Below are 9414 nucleotides of genomic sequence, written 5' to 3' on the forward strand. Positions count from 1 at the left end.
TCAAGAGGTCGACACTCCGTCCAGCCCGGCGTCTCCACGGTCTCCGGTTCCGATGGTGGTTTTGAGGGCCACTCCGACCCAGCCTGCAGAGTCTTTGTCACCGGCCCAGCCTGCAGAGCTCCTCTATCATAGAGGCAGGTCCTCAAGAGTCTGTCCTCGTCTCCTCCTCTGCCGCAGGCGCTGGCCTCCAGAGGCCCGTCGCCTCCTTATCTGCCGCAGGCGCCGGCCTCCAAGGGCTCGCCGCCTCCTCTTCTGCCGCAGGCGCCGGCCTCCAAGGGCCCGTCGCCTCCTCGTCTGCCGCAGGCGCCGGCCTCCACGGGCCCGTCGCCTCATCTGCCGCAGGCGCCGGCACCCGGACTCTGCTGTTCCCTGCCGCCTCTCCATCGTCCTCTGGGCCCTCCCTCCGGGTTCCCCTCCCCCCACCCTGCTCCTGGTTCCTGTGGGCGTCTGGGATCCGCCCTTTGAGGGGGGGGTACTGTCACGCCCTGTCCTGTCTTCTCCTAGGTTGTAGTCTGTGTCTCCGTTAATTGCTCCCACCTGCCTCTTGTTTCCCAATCACCATAGCTCCCGTTCCTCATGTATTTAAACCCCTGCTGTTCTGTGTTCCTTGTGGTGTCATTGTTTCATTGTCCAGCGTGCTTAATAAATCCTGGTTAATCGTTCCTACCTGCCTGCCTGTTTCCTCCCCGGTCTGGATCCACGCCTTTGCTCCGCTTCACTCCGCGCACGTCGTGACAGATAGATTGGCTCCTGAAATCTCAAAGGTTGTAGCTCCCTTTGAATTAAATTATCACTGGCCATAAGATTCTACCAGGGCCTGCTAGCAAGATGTTTCATGTCTGGTGAGTTGTTGCATCTGATGAGCTTGCATCGAGAGAGAATGGTTCCTTGTGCTTTGCTTACCCCGGTGGCCAAACTATGGTGTCAGGTTTCCGCCAAAACCCGTGCAAGCGTAGCCAAAACCCATGCACGCGTATTGTGCACATCGCGCGTGCGAACGGGACTCGCGTGTGGAGGGTAGAACCTCATGAGTGAAAATATACATGGCGAGGAGGTCATTTGTACACTGAGAGGGAGCAAACTGTGTCTGTGAGCGCACAAGGATGTGCACAAGTGACAAACCTGCGTGCGCTCATTGGCCAACGAGCACACGGCAGAGGAAAACATGCACGCGGCAGCCTCACTGCGCGCTCGGTGCGGCAGCCTCACTGCACGTGTGGCAGCCTTTCTGCGCGCTCGGTTTCTGATTCTGCTCGCTCGGCTGTTGGGAGTTTTGGCACTCTGGAGGCGTGGAAGAATTAAAGTGCCAGAAACTGAGCAGTTGAACTTTCAATTTGAGAGCAGAATTTCATATCAAGAGACCATCTTTTTAATTTCAGAATACTATTTTATATTATTGCTCTCAAAACTTGTAATGCTTGCGCTCAAAATGTCTGCTCTCTTTCAAATTCACTCTGTTCTCCTTCAAATCTTTGTTTTTGCGCTCAGATTTAACCTTCTTACACTGGTATTGTCTTCTCATGTGACAACTTTTTCTCTACACGGATCAAAACTCCTCCCACAAGTCTGTCCCCTGCTCTCACGGATCTTGTCTGCTCTCGCTCAAAACTTAGAAGTACAATCTCCTAGCAACCGCTCAGCCAATAGAAAGACTTGTGGGACTGGGCGGGAACAAACCTCTTTGGGGTGCGCTCGTTTTGCGCTCTGTGGACTTTCCTGTGTGGCTGCCGCATCTGCGCACTAACAGCCTGGCTAATACCCGCTCTGATCTGGAGCGAGAGTTTCACCTGCACCAGCAAAATGGACCAGAACCAACAAGACGCTCAAGTAAGTTATTTTTCAAGGCTACTAGCTGCAGTTTATTCCATAAAATTGTTTTGTTATGCTACTTTTTACGACTCCTCGCATTTAATATTGCAACAGGGGCACATAGCTAGGTGGATTAGGTTATTCACTATAGCTACAACTTTCATAAAATGGCCTCAGCAGATTTGAGTTTTACCCTAACATATCACTCGTCCCCAATGCTAGCTCTGGACCTAGTGTAGATGTTTTTTGTTTAGTATTCCCACCTTTGTTTTTAATAGTTAGCTCTTTGGACATTACAGTAGTTATTCGTTAGCGTTTACTCCATGAACATTGTTTCCTCATCTAACTGCTAACTATCAAAATGTGTTTCATCCATCGACATAAATGTATCCCAATGTTTTTCTCGCGCTGTAATGAACAAGATGGGTCATCAAAGTAAGAGAATGTTATTAAAAAGTGGAACTCGTTATAATTGAACGATGGAAAATTTTGACCAAAGCCGTAGGAGAAAACCGTTTTTGATAGGGAAACACATTTTGACACAACACCTGCCCTGACTGGCGCGTCAGCTAGCTTTCAATCTGTTGGTAGGTTTCTGAAAATATTAATGCTATGTTAAGTGAGTGTAATCCAGTAGTAATTTCCCCAACAAAATAACAATTTCTATTTTTGCTCAATTCCTGCCTCCTTCCATTTCATTTTGCACTTGCATTATTTCTTTTTGTAATCCTGTCAAACCTAGCCGCTGGTCTTTAAACATAATGAGCCTAACTTACTAATACTGAGTCTGGGGTTACATAAGCAGTAACAAAACAAAAACAGTTTCTGTTTCTAAGTCTCAGCAATGAGTAAGGTTGTATTTCTGGTGTAAGCGAACTAACATTTGTTTTCTGTGAAATGCGCGAAATGTTGTATTACACAGTCTGTGGTACCATGATGCAGCACAATTCACTGTTGCATGTTAAACCACAGAAGATGTAGAGGAAAATGAATGTAATGGCTGAGGTGGAGGACCTGTAATGACACCAGAAAATAAGAAAATGTGTAAAAGCTTTATTAAAAGTTTAGTCCTGAAATTCTCATGGTAATCCAGGGAAGCAGGTTGGTGCATGGTCAGGGAACAGGCGTGGGTCAGGGCCAGATAAACAGCAGGTTCCATCCCAGCTCCAACCAGAGAGTGCTGCTGTTGTGTCCTTGGGCAAGACACTTAACCAACTTTGCCTGCTGTTGGTGGTCGGAGGGACCGGTGGTGCCAGTGTTCAGCAGGCCCGCCTCTGTCAGTGTGCCCCAGGGCAGCTGTAGCTACTATCTGGCTTATCACCACCGTAAGCATGTGAAAAGGGTGTGGTTGTTGTGTAAAGTGCTTTGTAGGCCTTGGACTTGATAAATTTCAATAAATGTGCAAGCCAATTACAATTTTTTTCAATTTGTAGGTGTTTCCCATTTGCTGTATAACCAAATACAACTTTTTCTGTGTTTTTTGTTGTATTTCTTTAGACTGGTTCCATCCGAGAAGTTACGAGAAACCTTATGGATTTACTGAATGCTCATCTACAAGCAGAGGGCCCGCAACAAACACCAACTGTGCCACAGCGCACAACACCAGCGACAACACCTTAACAGACTATCCCTCGGTCTACAGTTCATCAAGAAATGTCAAGGTAAGTTAAGTGTAGAAATGTAAATATTTGACATCTGCATTGGTCTATTCAGTGGTTTGAAATTAAATTATTCCAATGATGCTTTATTATTCATCTTAGAAAGAGGCTTTCTGCAATTGACTGTATTTTTTTTTTACATAGTGAAATTAAATTCTGAAATGATGTAAGCAGTGTAGTATAGGCTACAGCTAGGGCTGGGCAATATATAGATATTTTAAAATTATAAATATAATTTTAAACGAGAAACAAGATGACTTTGTATTGTTATAACTAGTCAAGCCACATAAGCTAGCAACTAGCTTGCTCCGTCTGTAAGCGGTCATTTCATGTATTCTCACAAATCTGCTCAATCAGAAAACCTCTGGGTCAATGTTCTGCCCTAAACTTTGCATTTGGCTTCATGGTTTTTAATTATTTGGGGATATTCGTTCATGTTTCATCAAGCCTGTTCACCGTGGTTACCAACGGAGTTCTGTTTACCCCTCCCTCCCTCGTGTAATTGGGAAACCACTACAGAGAGCCGGAGTGGCCAAATTACCTCAAACATGTTGTAATGGCTTCAACTGTAAACGTTAGGGTTAACATTTAATTTTGAAGGTGAGTTCAGCGCTAAAAGTTTTTCTGGTTCCGTTTTTTGATGCTTTGCTATGGTCGGGGCTCAGCCGCGTGAGTTCGGAATAGAACGGGTGGTTTCTTGTTCACATGTGATTCCCAGGGCTTCTCAGGAATGCGGAAATCCCCGAGCATGTGGGCGGCGGTAAAGACGCGCGGAAGAAGTCTGCGGTGTCCGCCTATGCTAAACAATAATTCCTCATCAAACCACTGCACCAACACACACTGCGCTTCTCTAATAATCTGCTCTCCTCTAATCCTTCCTACTTCAGCGCTGTAGTGTCCTCCGCTGCAGACGTGTCCTTATAACCGCTGCTACACACACACACACTGCTGTCCTCCTCTGCTGCGGAGCGGGTGACAGCAGCTCAGTGCTTCATGTGGGCTAAACAGCAACCAGGATGAAAAGTAATCGCATATGCGGAAACCCCCCGGTGTTTGATCCAACTCCCCAATAGGAGGCGGTAGGTGTGAGTTTCAGCTGCCAATCAGTCCATAGTGTCTGCTCGGCACCAGTCGGACCTCCGAGGGAAGTAGTCTGGAAAAAAAAGTCTCCTTAGAACGAAATACACACATGTGAGCCATATGCGAACAAAACATTTGGTTCCGAACGCATCCATGCCGACCCAGATGTGAAAGCGGCTTAAGTGAGGGAAAATACTAACATGGGACGACTGTGAGAATAAGGAGTAAAATAGTTTAGTTTTAAAAATAGTTTCCAGCTCAAAACAGGAGACTTGACAGGTGTGATCCTGGAATTGTGGATGAAGTCTGTCAGTGAAGCTCTTGGGATCACAGCTCCACCTCTCAGTTCAGACTCCACAGAGCTCCTAGTGTGTGAGTTCTTGTTCTCTTCTGTACTTTTAACGTTAACGCAGGAGAGTGTTTGCTGTTGTATTTCAGTTATAATGTGAACAACCACACAAAACATTAAATTTACTCAAAAATTCTGAATGGATTTTTAAGACCTGCCATGTGAACGTAGCCTTAAGCCTGATTCATGCTTCTCCGTCTGCGTCAGTGCGGAGACACGCGACGTCCTTGCGTGCCTGCCGGAGAGCTCCGCAAGGACGGACGGAGTAAAGCTCTCTTTTCTAAACAGCCGTCAGTCGAGACAGACAACGCAAGCTTGTGATTGGTCAGGATGCCGCTGTTGTTTACAGCGCCGCCATTGCACCCTCAAAAACATAAAGAGAGCCGAGAATAACAAGCAGCAGACACGGAGCAGCTTGAAGAATACCTCGCGAAAAAACTCTAAAAACATGAACTTTTAGTTCCCCCGTGACTGGAGGAGAGAGAAGATGCGCAGCAAGCGTTTTATTTGTGGACGGAAATGACAGGAAACGTGGGTTTAGAGGTGGCGAGCGCATGAAGAGGTGGAGGAGAATGAGAGACAAATATGTCCGTGTTAAAAGTCTCTTATATACACAAAAAATACAATATAAACACACGATCTTGGACCAATACATGACAGGATACCACAGAACAGCGCTACGCCCTCTGTTGTCCTGCCGAGGAATTGCTTTGCAACACTCTCCAGGAGACGGAGAAGTATGAGAGCAAAACACTTCCGTCAATCCGTGCGTGTCTGTCCCTTGCGGAGCTGACGGAGAAGCATGAACCAGGCTTTAGACAGCATGTTTCTCTGTACATAAGCCGTACCATAGACATCATTGGCTGCTGGAGAGTAACTGCTTCACCGCCATATTGAGTAGGTTTCTAACTCCAAAACCCAATTTGAATCCAGTCATTGGAGCAACTATGCCTGTTTTTGTGCAGCTCACAGTTCCAACAACCAGCAGTTACATCTGCCTGTAAGCTTTGTTTGTTAATAAAGTTATATAAAAATAAAAAAAACTGTTACGTCACGATCTCCTTGCTTTCTACAGGAAGTTTAAAAAATTATTTCAATAAAGATTGAAACACAAACATGAAGCTAAATGAGGAGCTCTATGAACATACTGAACGCCGCTTTAAAAGATACTGAATGTGAAATATGGCATTTCTCTACTGCTGACTGATGAAAGGGAGTCCGATGTGCCTGTTGTCATTTTGCAGGAGGTTGAACGATCTGACAAGGTAGTTAGCCCGTAAAAAAATTGTGCTGCAACACTCCCAGTGCTTTTTTTGTGGCCTTTACGGCTATTCATTGGTAGGCTCATCACGGAACACAAAAATGTAGCTTGTTTGTTATGATTTAGGTACGTACTGCCCCCTAGTGGCAGAAAACTACAGACTGTCGCTTAAAGAAATAGCATAAAATGGCCAGGGATGCAATTCAATATATATTCTCTTCTACGGTTTTAAAATTTTGAAATAATTATCTATCGATCGATTAGATTTTTTTAAATTAATATGCTTTTATTCATCAACCAGCCCTAAAACCTACTAAAGGTTAAACATTTTAAATTGCAAACTGTACTTAATTACGGTGATGCAAGTAAATGACAATTACACCCCTGCAAAATAGTAAAAGTTCTAAATCAAAACCATTTTGAATTTTTGTTATTCTTGTCCCTGCTATTTGTAATTTTTTTTAAATCTAATTTTGACATATAGTAATCCTGCACAACAATGTGATAATTTGGTTTCTATTAAAATTTAGGAAATTTTGCTTATTTGTTGACAAATTGCAGCTCAATATAGAAACATCATCATTGTTCTCTTGTTGTAATGTCAGGATTTCCAAGAGCCAGACATCGACTGGGATGTTGCTGCAGAGTACAGCCCAGATGTGGACGGTGCTGCTGTGGTCCCGGAGTTCGACAGTCCCCTCACTGAAGAGCAGCATGCTGAACTGCATCCATGCTTTTGTTCTTTTTTAAACACAGAAACAGTTTTGTTTACCTGTTAGTAGCTACAGTTTCGCCGACGGCTGCCGGCTTCTTCAGGCTGACGCTGTTGGTGGCGCGTCACTTCCTTCTCCGTTTATCTGCGGGCAGTTGTCTCTGCTGCCCGCAGATAAACGGAGAAGGAAGTGACGCGCCACCAACAGCGTCAGCCTGAAGAAGCCGGCAGCCGTCGGCGAAACTGTAGCTACTAACAGGTAAACAAAACTGTTTCTGTGTTTAAAAAAGAACGAAAGCATGGATTTAGAAAGACACAGCAAGAACACACCTACACACTTAAAACTGCTGGGTAAAAAATAACCCAATTTGGGTTGTTTTGTAACCCAGGTGCTGGGTCAAAAAGGGACCGACCCAGTGCTGGGTTATTTTAACCAAGTAGGGTTGGGTTATGATTTTGACCCAGCTTATTGGGTTATGCTTTCTACCCAATCAATGGTTTAAAATGACCCAACTGTATAGTTAGGACTACCCAAAACTGGGTTAAAAATAAAACCCAACTTCTGGGTTATTAAATTACTAAAGCTTGGATTAAAATGACCCAATTCTATAGTAAATACAATACAATAAATAAAATACAAATTAAATAATTCAATAAAACAAAATGAACATGTCTCAGTCAAATCTTTATCACAAAAATTATGTTAATTTTCAAAATACATAGATAACAAATAGTCGCATTTTCTACTTTCTCTAAACATGCGTTCATATTCAAACTTGTTTTGTAAATGACTACTAATTGCATTTTTTAATGACAAATATTTAACATTTCGTAACTTGTAATGTCTTAAACATGTTAAACAACTTTAATGGAAGAACTGTAGTGAAGTAAATGTCCATCAGCTTCCAACACTCACCTTAATGCTTTAGTCAGCAGAACATCAACCTTACATCACAGCAACATGAGCCCTCAAAGCTTCACAGCACCTGATTCATGATGCAAAGATACATGTCTGAATAAACCCCCAAATCTGTGCACGTGGTTTTGGATAGTTGACATCAACACAAAAAAATGTCTAAGAACAGATGGGTATTCCAGTTCCATTGATGATAAAAAATTCTTGGGAACATCGATGGTCTTCTGCAGCCATAAGGACATGTGATGCTCCGCTGTGGTCCCATTCAGGTTCTTCACCAGACTGGTTCCAGTCTAAGTTGAGGGGGATAGAGGAAAAAAAGAACAGATTTAGGCATAAAGGTTATGATTTCACAAACAGCTGTTGAAACATATTTGGAGTGGGCTGTGAATGATAACTGAAGAAAAAAACAACAGAACTTACAGGTTGGAAGTCAGTGAAGGCCTGCTGAACCTCTGCTTGGTCGGAACACTCTCCTTCAACTTGTATGGTGCAGTTTGGAGAAGCACTGGCAGCAACAACAAAGCCACATCCACCCATTTGTCTGTAAAATTGAAATGTGTAACATTATTCACATGACTGTAGCATAAAGGCCCTCTGCTGTTAGCGGGGATGCTACCACTGGTATAAAATAGCCAGAAGGCCTAACATCCCCCAGTAGAGCCTCACTATGTCAGGGAGTGTGGACAGAAGATCACAACATTTTCCAGAGCACTTGTGCTGCGGATTCTGTGTTACATTCTATCTAAAACATACATTTATCGATGCTAGGAAGCTAAGTAGCCAGCTACCTAATCTAAACTATGAGTCGGTTGTCTTGAACAGACAGGCTAAAAATCTGTTACTTTATCAACTGCATGTCCAGTTTTAATGAAATTAATCTTTAAACTCTTTATTAGTAACGTCTTACCTTATTTTAAATCCTTGCTGGTGTGAAGCTCCATTAATGTCCGTGTCATCCTCTGGTTTAAAATGGTGAAGCAGGCTCACAGACAAGGGGGAGGATCTTACTATTTCCCGCTTTTTTTAACCCAATACGGTGGGTCAGAATTTTTAACCCAATGATGTGTTAAATTGACCCAACCTCTAAAAATTCAGCCTTAACCCAGCAGTTGGGTTAGGAAAATAACCCAGCATTTTTAAGAGTGTAAGATGCTGAACTGCAGTTGCTACTGGCACAAAATTGGGAGCGTTCAAACACTAAGGAACTTTATCTATTGTGCAGAGAATATGTTAATGCTGCTTTGTCAGATTAATGTGTACTTGAAATAAAAAAATCAAGAGATCAGTTCCAGTGCTTTTATTAATGTTACAAAAGAAATACATAACATGTATTTGAAATGGCAATAAGCCTAACTTTATGGATTCATGTAACAATGTCGCTTTCTAGCTCCAAAACATTACATTATTTAACAAAACCATTTGTCTTTTTGGATTCAAAGTTAAATTTGAACCATTATACAGTAACCTGAACCCAGAACAGTGGCCATCTTGTTTTCACTTAATGTCTGCTAAAATCAAATCTATCACAGACTGCCTGAGTAAGCTGACTTTCAAAGTCAGTGTATGTAGTAACGTGCCATGTAGGTAAGGTGATTAAGTGTGGTCCATACCGGGTGGTACTGTCGT

General features: G+C 43.4%; 1 long non-coding RNA gene across 1 annotated transcript; it reads left to right on the plus strand.

Annotated features, from left to right (window-relative positions):
* The first annotated feature begins 1724 nt into the window (after positions 1-1724).
* On the plus strand, positions 1725-6911 carry LOC129164260 (uncharacterized). The gene is made up of 3 exons (XR_008563863.2): positions 1725-1827; positions 3307-3470; positions 6763-6911. It is a non-coding gene; the product is annotated as an uncharacterized lncRNA (long non-coding RNA).
* Positions 6912-9414: the final 2503 nt, after the last annotated feature.

This window comes from Nothobranchius furzeri, chromosome 4 (genome assembly GCF_043380555.1).
Source record: "Nothobranchius furzeri strain GRZ-AD chromosome 4, NfurGRZ-RIMD1, whole genome shotgun sequence".
In the NCBI taxonomy this organism is placed as follows: Eukaryota; Metazoa; Chordata; class Actinopteri; order Cyprinodontiformes; family Nothobranchiidae; genus Nothobranchius; species Nothobranchius furzeri.